Source organism: Podarcis raffonei, chromosome 11 (genome assembly GCF_027172205.1).
Source record: "Podarcis raffonei isolate rPodRaf1 chromosome 11, rPodRaf1.pri, whole genome shotgun sequence".
NCBI classification, from domain to species: Eukaryota; Metazoa; Chordata; class Lepidosauria; order Squamata; family Lacertidae; genus Podarcis; species Podarcis raffonei.
In genome coordinates this window covers 36,559,326-36,573,069 of record NC_070612.1, presented here as the reverse complement: position 1 = coordinate 36,573,069, position 13,744 = coordinate 36,559,326, and the positions used below count along the sequence as shown (strand labels likewise).

The following is a 13,744-nucleotide window of genomic DNA, read 5'->3' as shown; positions in this document are numbered from 1 at the left end:
ATATGATATAACGATTCTATAGATCCACTTTTACAGTCACAGAGGAGTGAGATCTGTCCGTTGGAGAGTCTGTTACCCAACACGTTTGATGGGAAAACATTGAATCTAGCCTTTATAAAGGCATACCTGTGCGTCACCACAGATAAGGTAGTTAAATAAGATGGAAGTTTCGTTGGTGGTGTTAAGCCAAGGTTTATCGGCGAACAGGTGCCACCACCTGTCACAATATTAAATTGTAAATCCATCTCCTCTAATTTGTGAGTTATAATTCAAAAAATGTATCAGTAGACTCAGGGTGCCTGTAAGGTGTGCAGGTAAGCAAAAAACCTTCAGAGAGAAAAAGAATCTAGCACTACAATAACTCAGTGACACAGAATGTTGGCTGCCTGAGTATGAATAAAATAGACAATCAGATGGGAGGGGAAATAGAATGAAGTAGCTGGAATAGGAGGACAGAGAAACACAGAAAGAACTGTCTCAGTTTTTTTAAGAAGTTGTAAATAAATAAAAATAAAATAACTACACAAGAAAGAAACTTGCAGTTATTTTTCATTTCCATAATTCTATCAAGCTAAATTCCTAATAAATGTGTTACATTATTTATATGTATAATAAACATAAAATAAATAAGAGAGCAAATGTCAACTGTTTAGGATAGGTCACTTCCTAGTTCACACAGGGATTTGTCCTCTTAGATATCAGTGGAGAAGATAAAGAGATAAATGTAGCATGGATTGGAAACAAACCGTGTTCTCAGACACAGCCTAGATATAAGAGTTCCTGCTCTAACTCAGTTTTTATGTATTGTGAAACACTCAAAAAACAAAACAAAAACCCACTACTATAGCAAATTCCAAAGCAAATGTACTTCATAGGGGTTGTTGCTGCACTAATGACAGCTGTGTTGTGTAATTCACACTGAATACTGCAGATCAGTTTCTGGCTGATTTATGTCAGCCCTGCACTGACTATTACAGGTTGAGAATTGGGCTGGAGCTAAGTGAGTAGCTTACAGTAACCTTGCTGTTTTAGCCATTGCTTTTTTCACCGCATTACAGATTGCAGTGAGAGGAGTATACAATAAGCTTGCAGTATAGCTCACTATTGTACTAGTAAGTGCAAGAAGAAGAGCTGTGCTGAAAGAAAATAGCTTACAGCACCCTTGCAATGTAGTCCACAGTTGATACTCCAGGCCACAGTTGGGGCTACTTAAATTGCTCCTTCACATCTCTTTCTAGGCCAAATCAAGCACTCAATAATTGCATGGAGACATCTCACGTTCCATTGACTTGCCTGTAGACTGGTTGCACTATTTTAACGTTTAAAAGCAATAAATACCGTAATTTCTGCACATGAAGTAAGACCCAAATTAGAGTAGGGATTAAATTGTGTGTGTGTGTGCATGCGTTTTAAGCCACCTCAGCAACACATTCAGGCAAAACACACATACCAGGGAAGCACTGCAGCAAGGTCTTGCTTGTTAAAATAGTACAGTGAATCCTGTTTCAAAGGTACCTGAATTCCTTGTGAATACTAACTGCTTTGTTGTTTATCCTACCACTGATAACTTTGATGAGAAGTTGTTGCTTCCATTGCAAACTGACAATTGTTTGCGCTTTTGTCTGGAGTATAGGTTGAAACATAGTTGAAATCATATTAAGGTTTGTTGATTTCTTAAGTGCCAAAATGAGTTATATTGGTTCCTGCTGTTTAAGGTTGAGTTAAGCTCCAGACTTTTTTTCAGCTGGAACTTGACAGAACTGAGTTCCAGCACTTCTCAGGTGGCCGCAATTGCCGTCATAAGAGAATAAGGGAGTTCTGACCCTTCTTTTTCTAGAAAATAGCACTGTTCATTTGCTTTAAAAAGTAATGGCCTTGCATTTGTATGGTTCTCAAAGACCTCCTCATCTTCTGTGGATTGGAGTCTGCTACTAGCAGCAGGAGACAAGCAGACTCATCACTGTTACACTGTGCTCCATTGTACATTGTTCAGAAGGGACCCCAACCTTCCAGAGAGATTTTATGGGGACATAGGGGTTTAAAAGGAAGGGAAGGGAGAGAGAACTTCCCTTCTATGAACTTCTTTAATTTCACTTATCTCAGGATCCATGCCATCATATTTTATCCCTTGACTCACATATAAAGAGGTATGCTTATATATAATACCTCTGAGCAATGACTAAAAGTAAACACAAACCTATCAGGTTTGATTATGAATACGGTATATATATATATATATTAACACTAGTTTTTCAGTTAAAGGATATTTTAAGATTACATTCTCTTGTATTGCTTTCCTTGCATATTTTTTCAGTAGTTTAATGTTCTTCTGTTTAATTTTTTTCCAATTTACTCTTATTTTTTAATATATGGGATTCTAAAGTGAGTATATTGCACTTTTTGTTTTCATATTTCTTTTTTAACATAGTATTCACCTAATTTATTCACGTAGTATTCTTTTTAAACATAGCATTCACCTAATTTATTCACATTGCTATATGATTAAATAGTAACCATCAGTAGACAATCCATTTAATTTTCTTTGTTTAAAAATACTTAAGTCTGTTGTTGAATGAGACAATTTATTCAAACAATCTTATAAATATCATATTTAATAAAGAGCAATCCATGGCAAAGAGAGCAAATGTCTTTATCCATAAGCAACCAGATGAGAAATGGATTTTTATTCAGTCAAATCTTTTTAGTCAATGAAACAGCACTTTCATGCATACTGCACTCAAGTGATAATTAATATAGTCTAATTCAGGACATGATGCTTGAATTGATGTACTGTCATCGATACCCCATGTTAGAATCAAACCTTGACAGGGGTTTAATACCCTGGAACAGGTCATCATATGATAATACTTCTTTTGCTTTTCAGTATTTGTCTTCAGCCAAGCAAAGTATTACAAGATGGGTTAAAAAAAAGGGAAATAATTACAAATGAAGAATGACGCAGGCTGTGAATAGAACATATGTTAGGCTAGGCAGAGGCATCAGTGAATTATATCATTTCATGATGAAGCGGCACTGGGGCTGAACGGACCTATTTTAAACCTTGATGTATTTTATCTCTACTGTATTTGGACTGTCATCTTTGGAGAAAGACTTTGTGTAATTGAGAGTCAACTCCAATCTGCATGACTTGAGCATGAAGTGTAGGCTAGATGAACAGTATTATGGAAGAAAGGGAAGCATCTAATAAGGTATAAATGAGTTATAACCTGTTATACCATAGACTTTCAGCCATATCTTGTAAAATACTATTTTCAGATATATTAATTTCAAATATGAGGCTCATAACATAACATTTTAAAATTATTTTAATTACACACTGTTTTGTTATATTGTTATAATATGCTATAATTTGCATATGCCTCTTTAGAAAGACTTAAAAATAAATCTAAAACATGAGGCTGTGTAGTACTGAAAAAATTTTACTTTGAATCAAACAAGTCTGGGTTGCTTGAGTCAAGTGGTGGGGCAAAAATGTTTAATTTTTTTAAAAAATTACTGTATTTTAATATTTTGCTGGAAACTGCCCAGAGTTGTTTATCATCATCATCATCATCATCATCATCATCATCATCATCATTATCTCTCAAGATTAACAACTTGAATATTAGGAAGGCACTTGAAGGGTTTAGAACATAAAAACCTAAGTTTCTTTAGAGAGATATCCCCCAAGAAGTAGCATACAATAGAACAAAAATGGTTCCAGTCCTGTGAATCTATAACATAGTTTGAAGCTGTATGTGCTGTTTTCTGATCTTTGGAGGGGGGTGGGGGGAGTTCACAGGAATTCATAAAATACGATCTTATTGCTTCTTGGCCTTTTAGCTAAGATCAAGTGTAGTATCTGCTCTTATCAGTTTAATAAAATACGATCTCATAATTAATTATTAAGTAGAATTACCTTTCTAATAGACTTTCCTGCCATGTTTTCAGTGGCTAGGTACCAAAATGGCGACTTCTAATGAGCAAGTGTTTCGTGTTCTTTTTCTCTCTCAGAAGGCAAGTCAGTATTACTCCTATTTTACAAATGAGAAATGGAGTAACCAAGGCTACTCAGCAATCCAAAGATTGAGCTGGGAGTCAGTCTTGAACCCAGGCACCTAGGCACATTATCCCCTGGCATATACTAGCTCTTAAAAACTAGGGGCAAACATTAGGTAAAACACAATAGGTAAAACACTGCATATAATGTCAAAGGCAAGATGTACTATTTCGTTTTCCTTCTTCCAGTGTGGGAAGTAGCACTTAATGTAGCACATCTCCTATAAGGGAAATATAATTGAACTTGCTGTCAGAAGTACAAGGAGGAAATGTGAAAAATCTGAAGCTATTCTGTAAAGACTAACCCCAAAGCATACTCTCTGAAAAACTTTTCCTTTCCTCAAATGTTAAGGGTAGGTGATATATGTATATAGATATGTGTTTTGATATATATGATAGTTATGTTATATATTTTGTCTCATTAGGAGGGGTTTATAAAAGTTTTTGTAAATTATCAGCTACTCATAATTAGTAATATGAAGTGGGAGGTCTATTGATGTACTTGCTTGGGGCTCTTGTTTTTTTCTAACCATTCACCAGCCCCAAGTTCCACTAATTTAAAATTCAATGGTACTTCTGCTAGGAGTGTCTTTTGAGTACTGAACTATTGATCTTCTCTGGAAGCTCTTTTGAAAAAAGGATAAATACACGCCTGTCAGATGGTGAGCCTGGGCAAGACGTGCTCTCTCTCTCTCGAGCACTCTTAAGGTTTTCATTTTAGTTGCTATGGTATGCTTCATCTTGAAGTATGTTCCACTGGTCAGAACCTTTAGTTCATCCACTCTTATTTTATGACATAAAGTCTTAGATAATATGTTTTGCATTTGCGCAAAAAAAACCCTCAACAACAATAGCAAGGGAAGAAGCCTGTGCTTTAGAGAGTCCCCTGACTAAATTCTCAGAATGTATATCTGCATTACTGACAAGTGAGGTATGACATAGTAGTAAGAGTAACAAATTATATGGTTTCACTGTGAGGAGACATCAGGCTGGAGAGATTGAGACAAGGTAGCAATGATGTGCACTGGGCCATTGCAATCCCTGTTAGTTGCTTAAGCCTATCCTCATCTAAGAGCACTGAAGGCAAGGTCCTCTTCAGACCACCAGCCAGCACACAGCAATGGAGCTGGGCATCTTTTTAGTAGCCTTGGAGAGACTGCTATGTGTGTCTGTACAAAGGTTTTAAAGGGAATTGGCTAGGGTTTGGGTAATTAATTTCTCAACAATCTGTTGATTGGCAGGGCATGTAACTTACATGGAGGGTAACATGTGAATTGAATATGAATTGAATATTCAGGAAGGGGAGTTGTGGTGGAAGACTCGCTGAATACGTCAACTCAATACGCTGCAGTGGTTGAAAATTCAAATTCAGTGTAAGAAACTATTAGGAAAGATTGAGAGAGAAAAAAGGAAGTATAATGAGGCCACTAATCTATGTCATGATTACACTGAGAATTTTGTGTGCAGTTCTAGCCGCCTAGTATAAAATATTTTTTATCTGGTAAATATTTTACTTTGGTTAAAAAAAGGGGGACCAGGATTGTCACCACTTTTAAATGGAATTTTAGAAAGTTCATGAAGAACCTTTGGAGGGCTGCATGCCAGTGGTGGGCAATGGTGTCTTGAACTTGAATGCACTAATGCAGGAAGCTACACAGTGCAGAAAAGAACATTCCCTTTTCTGTTTATAGTTCTGGTTGGGCACAAAATTACCTTGGTTGCCCTAATAGTGGCCCATACTGAGAGAAGAGGGGTACTGTGACCCTACTAATTCTCCTAGATGTTTCAGGCACCATAGACCAGGGGTAGTCAACCTTTTTATACCTACCGCCCACTAATGCATCTTTCTTCATGGTTAAATTTCCTTACTGCCCACCGGTGCTTGATGGAAGGAGGATCCAGCTTGTGCTGTAGAACCCCTTACTACCCACCTAGAATCCTGAAACGCCCACTAGTGGGCGGTGGGGACCAGGTTGACAGCCCCTGCCATAGACCATGTTATCTTTCTGTGTGGGCAGTCTGGATGGGATGTTGGAGGCAGTGCATTACAATAATTCAGCTTCTACCAAGAGAGTTATTATCAGAAGGTGGTGCTGGGAGATTACTGCTTGGCCTCATAAGTGTTCCATTATGGTTCAACATCTTCAGGAAACTGCTGAATTAGGTCATAGGGGGTTTTAGAGTGCAGCTGGAGGAGAAAACTGAGGATGAAGAAAGAGCTGTGAGCGGAGGGGGGCCCTTTCCCTATCCTTCAGTGGGGCATCCTTCTGAGTAATGTATGGTTACTGTGACATCAACCCACACAAGAAATTGTGACACCCTTTCTAAACTAAGGTTAGACACTTTTCAGTTTAGTTAGCTGCTAAGTACTTGCACAATTGCAAACCTTTTGGGTCCACACCTTTACAAGGGAGGACGATGGGAAGAAAATGGGTGCAGCTTGGCTCCACCCATGTGACTTTATTGGTGCCACTTACATGACCTGCTTGGACACAAGCCATCCCACCAGGTCCAGGGGTGACCAACCACCACTGGGACCTAGATACCTGGAGAACTCCCTTCTTCCACATATGCCTGCCAATATACTAAAACTGTCATTGTGGCTCTTTGTTGGGTGTCCCTCTCTTCTTAGGGGCAGCTGGGCAGAGGGACTCTTCATTTGTGGAATGCTATCCTCGGGAGGCTCAGCTCATAATTACTCTCGTGTATTGTATCCACTGTGTTTTGCTATTTTTCTGCTACTTTCACTTGCTTGTGTTGTGCTGCTGCTACTTTGTTTGTTCTGTAAATCACTTTGAATATTTTTTTTAAAAAGTTTGACATTTGACTGTACATTGCCCTGAGGGTTAAAGTGTGATAAGGTAAAGTATACTTTTTTAAAAATAAAAAAGAATAATATTTGACTGCGGGAACTTCTCCAATATTCTACAGTTAAATCTTTCATGGTATGGGAAAGTACTGTGCTCAAATAGCCACTGGTCCTCCCCTTTTGTAAACTTCTTCACTTCACAGTAAGGGCGATGGGAACAGCATGTGGGAAGCTCTAAGTCCTGCTCCAAGCATTTGTTTGACCAGGGCCTAGATAGTCTGATAATCGATGGTTAACAAAGATAATTTCCTCAAAATCTAGTATTTCCCTCCAGGCAGATGTGTGATTTAATTAACATAGATTATAGATTTCATTGGAATTTATTTGGAAATAATGAGAGTAGTGAGGCACATGTGAGTGAGAAATAAGGAAATTATAGCTGAGCTTAAGTATTAGGTATCTGTAAAACGGGGTAGGCAATCTTTATTCTTTGAGGGGTACATTCCCTCCAGGGTAACCCTGGTAGGATGAAAGAATGGAACTGCTTTAGGAAATGTTGGGGGACACATAGATTGAGTTTGAGGTCACATGCATCTCCCAAACTGCAAGTAGCCCACCTGTACTGAAACAACAGCAAAAGCATCTCCTGTGGCAGATAGTTTGAGGTGTTGATTTCCATCAGAACTTCTGCAAGAAGTTCTTTGTTTTATTGAGCCTATTCCAGATCCTAAGAAACAAGTGTGCACTCTAATTAAGCCTAAAGCAGGACTGTTTTAAAATGAACTGTCATTGGCACAGTATTGCATGGGCAACATAGTTGCCTTTGACTGGACTTAACTGTCCAGGGCTCCTTTACCTTTTACTTATACTTTCATGAAAGCAAACAGTTAAATATTTTTGATTATCACTTTCAGTGAAATGATTATGCATAGTGGTTCTGAACTGAGGAACAAACTTAGAAAAATGAAGGGTAGTACATAAATCTTTTAAATATATACATAAACAAACTACCTGATGATTCATTTGCCCTGAGCATAATGCAGGACTCTACACTATAGTGACTCATACTGTCAAACTGAGAAATACACATTCTGTTATACGTTGCTGAAATTATTCTTACCAACTCCCCACCACCTTGTATATATGTGTTTAAATTCATTCTTTAAAAAAGCATATTTATACAGAATTTAAATAGGAAATAACAATAAGAAAAAAGCATAGGATCAGCAAGCCAGTAACAAAACTGCTAATACTTAAAGAATTAGTAATTAGTGGTTTAACAAATTGATTCAATCAGGCAATTAGACAATAAATAAAATTAAATAAAAATATTTATGGCTAGTGTATTAATTCATTTGTTGTTATTTTGACTATCATGATCATATCAACACAGGAACACACACACACACACACACACACACACACACAATATATATATATATATATATATTCAGGAACAGTGTTGACCAAAATATGACTTTTCAATGATTTCGGAATCAGGTTGGTAGCCTTCCATCAAAAATCTGTTTTCCTTCCCCTTGCCTTACTTTAGGGAGTTCTTTCAAGACTCTCCCCATTCACACCCTGGCTGAATCTTGCATTTTGGCTGAAGCAGTTGCAGTTGCCCTATCTCTAGACTATTCCCCTCTTCAGCCAACATTTTGTTTGTCCCTCCTCAGAAGGGTCAAATTTGTTTGAGCCATGGGTAGGTGCTAAAGGGAGATCTGAACAATGGCTGAAAATGTGTAAGTTATACATATTATTTTTTGCTTTTCATTCGTAAACCGCTTTGTGATCTTTTCTCACTTTACAGTTCACATAATACAGGTTTAAAGTTGTTTTTAATTCTCCTCTTCTCCTTTGCTGTGCTGTTGGAGGACAGCAACCTATTCCACTTTTGTTCAGCTTCTAACAGATTCCCTTTCCAGATTCCATAGAGCAGCTGGTCGCATTTAGTGACCGTCTGCACCAGTACTCTCATCTTTTTAGCATTAAAATTAATTTTCCTCATCTTGGCATGTAAAGAACCTGAGTGTGCCCCTTACCTCATTACCTGAAATTTTACAGTGGCACCAACAGCAGGGGATGTTGTGGGGCAGTTTTTTTTTTTAAATCAAAAAGAGAAGCACTGGGAGCATTAACATCCATAGAATTTGCCGAGGCAGCCCTTACACCCCCTAAATGTGATAACAAGTAGTTCCTCCTTGCTACATGCCAGTGGCCTCTCCTGTGCAGAGAAATAAAATGTTGCGCTCGGCGACTATTTTGGCTTAGAGTTTCAGGAGGGGAAAGAGAGAGATGCTTTTCTGTTTGTATCTAAAATCCACATCAAGTGTAGATCACTAACTGGCGAGCTTTTTAGCAGTCTGCACATAGGGTTCAAGGACTGGATAGCCCTGCAGCTAATATACTCCCTTGGTCTTCTATGTGTATATGCAGACATGCACCATTTCTCAAAAAAATAACATTTGTTTTAATTTTATGTATGTATATCTTTCTATCCTACTCAAGAAAGTAGCTTTCAAGAAGATAGTAAAAGCGAACCACATTAAAATCTCAGCGTATAAAGAATGGAGCTTCTAAAATACTATCGCAACAGTTATCTTTCTCCTCAAAACAAAACAATTCCCTGATGTGCCTTTAGAGCAAGCCCACTCTGCGGATTTAGAAATGTTTTTTGCTCCTTTCCACACAATATCTAACTTCTTTCATTATTAGAACGCTGCACATCTTTTAAATATATATGTGTGATGAGGTAGCACAGGAGGAAAAGTATTCTCAGAGAAATGCAAGTCCAAGATAAGAGGAGCTTTAAAAGTCAGCAACAGCAACTTGAATTGAACCTGGAATTTTATTTAAATTTCAGGTCTTTTAGCCAAGCTTTTTAAATCATATACTATAAACTATAAGCTATTAAAGCAAACTGAATGTAAAAATGTTTCATGGATGTTAGCTGCTTCTACCTCATTCCTGATTAAGAACAGTGTTTTTAGAAATGTATTAATACACTGAAAGATGGCTTACTGTCTCTGTGGCAGCAGCACCTATAGTCTGGCACACATGGGCAGAGGAGGGGGCAAAAAATATTTCCACATGACTAGTGGGCATTAACATCAGCTGCAGGGAGTATTGGGACTCTCCTTCAAGTTAAATCTAAATGGGCCAAATTAGGGGGCAGTCTTTTGGGGACAGGCCTCATTGAAGCCTACCCTGCATCACTCAGGTTCATCTCCAACCCATTTGAACTGGCAATGGACATGAGCATTACTGGAGAGGCCAGCAATTTTTGGCCACTGAAGAGGCTGAAGAAATTTTTTCTGGCCACGGCGACTGGGCCAGAGGAAGAGGCCAAAGATTTGTGGCCCTGGGAGAAGCACTGCAAAGATTTTTGTGTCGGGTTGGAGAATTCTTCTCCATCCCGCACCCCTTTAAAGAACTGAAATACTAACAGCACTTTTAAGTGCCAGCACTTTAAACCTAGGGCACTTTTAAGTGCCACATCGGGGGGAGGGGGAGGCTGTGGCGACAGGAGGGGTGCGGTGGCGACACTAATGCATGGATACAATGAAATATATTAATTTTTGCTTTCCCTGTGTGAGTAGCTAAAAAAAAAAATCTGAGCTACTTTTAAAAAAGTGGGAATAGTTTGGCTAATTTTTCAAGCCAATCAGACTTTGGACTGATACCGAAGTAGCCCTTGGGTAATTATACTTTCCAAAGGTCAGTGGGTCCTTTCAGCCTGCTGCACTTCTAGGGAGTGCACTAACATGTTGGAGGGTAAATGGAAGAGACTTCCTCTTTCCTACAGCTGGAGCACTGTTGCTGCTCCCACCACACCAGACCCTACTGGGTGAGCTATCAATTTGCAGATCAGTGCTGCTAAGACACAAAAGTGACTGAAAAGAGCTCACAAAAGACATCTCTAACCTGAACAAAAGGCTGGTAAAATGGCAAATGTAATTCTATGTAAACAAGTGTAAAGCGATGCATGCCAGGGCAAATTATATTAATTTCATGTATATGCTCATGGGGTCTGAAATGGCGCTGACTGACTAGAAATGAGATCTTTGAGTCATAGTGGATAGCTCAGTGAAACTGTTGGCCCACAATTATTATCCTAGCAGCCACTGTCCTGTGGAATAAAAGCTCTTATTTATAAATCCTATCACTTTTAGAAGACATTCCTTATGACCTAAAGATATATTTACCTAAAATTCCATTCGGAAGTATTAGCTTTATTACAAGATCACCCACTACACAGGCTCTCCACTTTCAGACGCTTCAGAAAATAATAGTTATATCGCTGTGGGCTTTAAGTATAACCAGATAAAGTTGCAGCCTTTCAAGATAATATTTTCAAGGGGTGGAAAATTAAAACAGATAATTAATATACTTTTCTACCTACCAAGGCTCTTCTTTTTATGATGCCTTGCTATAGCAATTTATTAATACCAGTAATATTTTTGTTTTACTTTTTAAGTCTTCCCTTCCTTTTATGATAGTATCATTCCTCTGAGCCTCCAAGTTAGACATCTATATGTTAGTGAAGATATTTCATGTTTCCTGGTATGCTTCCAGAGCTGTATCATGCAGTGAAGGTTTTATAGTCAGTGTGCAGTGCAGCAGATGTCATTCCATTTGCCTAAGTCCTGCTGACATTTGGAGATGTGGATTAATTGAGCTACAGAACGAAATTTAATTAAAATTAAATACAGACTTGGCCATTGTATCTGTTCATTTCCAGCACTCTAGTGTGTACATTTGCAGTCAGTGCCATAGTTAATTTGTTTAATCAGGATGCTATGTGGGAGAAGCTGTACTTTGTTTTAAGCTGAAAGACTGAAAGTATGGCAGGTGCCAAGCTGAGCAGTATCATCACAGTCTCTGTGAAAGGTGAGCCTGATATGTCTCTGGGAACCACTTGGAAAGAGCAAGGTATTCATTTTCTGACACAGTGGAAGAAATAGCTACATAAAACAGGCAAGTTTTCCAAATGTTATGAATTTACTGTAGTAAGGAACGTGCTCATTCTAGTTATCTTGCTTCTGATCCTGTAAATCATTCCTTACTGCTTAGGAGTCATGTGGGCAAGTACATGGTATATAAATTAATTCATTATCATTAATAATAATAATAATAATAATAATAATAATAATAATAATAATAATAATTCCTCTGAGACAGAGGCTTGTAGAATTTGGTGTAAGGTTGCTAGAACCCAACCACAGGCCCACAGTACATATTTTAGATGCTGCTGCACTGCTGTTTCCTGCTTGCCATTATGCTGATCTAACAGAGGCAGAAATAGTTGTCTTCCTATCTAGTGATACTTCAAGGTCTTTTTTGTTGTCTTTCATTGCTTTAAATGGTGGGGTTAGATGGTTTTATAGTAATGAGTGTTACCTGCATGGGGGGGCCTGTTGGGCATCAAGGATGAGTACACATTGAATAAGCAATAGTTGTGCAGGCCAACATACATTCTAAATTTTGTCAGCTGATGATTCTGTAACCTACTCTGTTGTTTTTAGCTGTTTTATTTGTTTGACAATGTAGCATTCAGTGTTGTTTATTTTATAATTTGTTCATTTATTTCTATTTTATGTTCTGTGTTTTATATTCTGTACCCTATTTCAATACCTGTGTTGATAAAGATCAGGTTACACACATACATAAATAAATGTGTACATTGACAATAACTAAGGGTTAGAAGGATGAGGATATCTAAGCCAGAGGTTAGATCATGCTTCTGCTATGCATTGCTGCCCCATAAAATGCTGAATGGAATGATAGAAGGAAATGCAGAAAAATAGTACAGTATCTAGGGACGCGGGTGGCGCTGTGGGTAAAACCTCAGTGCCTAGGACTTGCTGATCGTAAGGTCGGCGGTTCAAATCCCCGCGGCGGGGTGAGCTCCAGTTGTTCAGTCCCAGCTCCTGCCCACCTAGCAGTTCGAAAGCACCCCTAAGTGCAAGTAGATAAATAGGTACCGCTTTATAGCGGGAAGGTAAACGGCGTTTCCATGTGCGGCACTGGTGCTGGCTCGCCAGTTGCAGCTTTGTCACGCTGGCCACATGACCCAGAAGTGTCTTTGGACGGCGCCAGCTCCTGGCCTCTTGAGCGAGATGAGCGTGCAACCCTAGAGTCGGTCACGACTGGCCCGTATGGGCAGGGGTACCTTTACCTTTACCTTTAGTACAGTATCTTAAACAGAATTGGTTCATATGCTAACCATTCACATTGCAACTAAGTGGAAATTGGGAAGAACAACCCAGAATGCAGTTTCTAAAACCCTTTATTTATTTATTTTATTGTGCCATAATGGTGGAGAAAGTAATTGATATAGAATGTGTGTGTGTGTGTGTACTATTTGCAGTGTGAGTGTAAGTACAGAATCATTCTCCTGTGTCTCCCGGAGGGCATGCCTCAACCTGGAAGTGAGACATTCCCCAGAACAGATAGGCAGGGTCAACTGTTTGATGTGCTTCTCCAGAGATGGAGCTCACCCTGCCCTTTAGGCTGGCCTTGCCTAGTAAACTATCATTAAAAAAACCACACAACACAACTATTTTTTCTTCAGTAAGATAAACAGAGATAGATGTTTACGATTTGAATTGGAAGAGGATTATATAATGTTGGGCCAACAAATGTTTTGTCCTTTGTCTAATTATGAATTGATAATTGGAATATTTATATTATTCCCCTTTTGTTTCATGTTGAGTTTGACACCTCTGGCACTTGCTCCAGAAATTGCTCTGTGGGGGTCTCTGCTGCACATGTTGGATCTGCCCCAAGATTACTTAATTACTAAAAAAATATTATGCTGTCATTGAGCTGATGTTGGAAATTAATATTCTAGTAGATGCAACATATGCTTGT

At 38.5% G+C, this 13,744-nt stretch overlaps 1 protein-coding gene and 1 pseudogene across 1 annotated transcript in view; both read left to right on the top strand.

Annotated features, from left to right (window-relative positions):
- KIAA0825 (KIAA0825 ortholog) overlaps positions 1-13,744 on the top strand; it is a 179,986-nt gene that overhangs the window by 124,208 nt on the left and 42,034 nt on the right. The gene's annotated exons all lie outside the window — the stretch shown is intronic.
- LOC128423815 (uncharacterized) lies at positions 3,824-4,024 on the top strand (annotated as a pseudogene).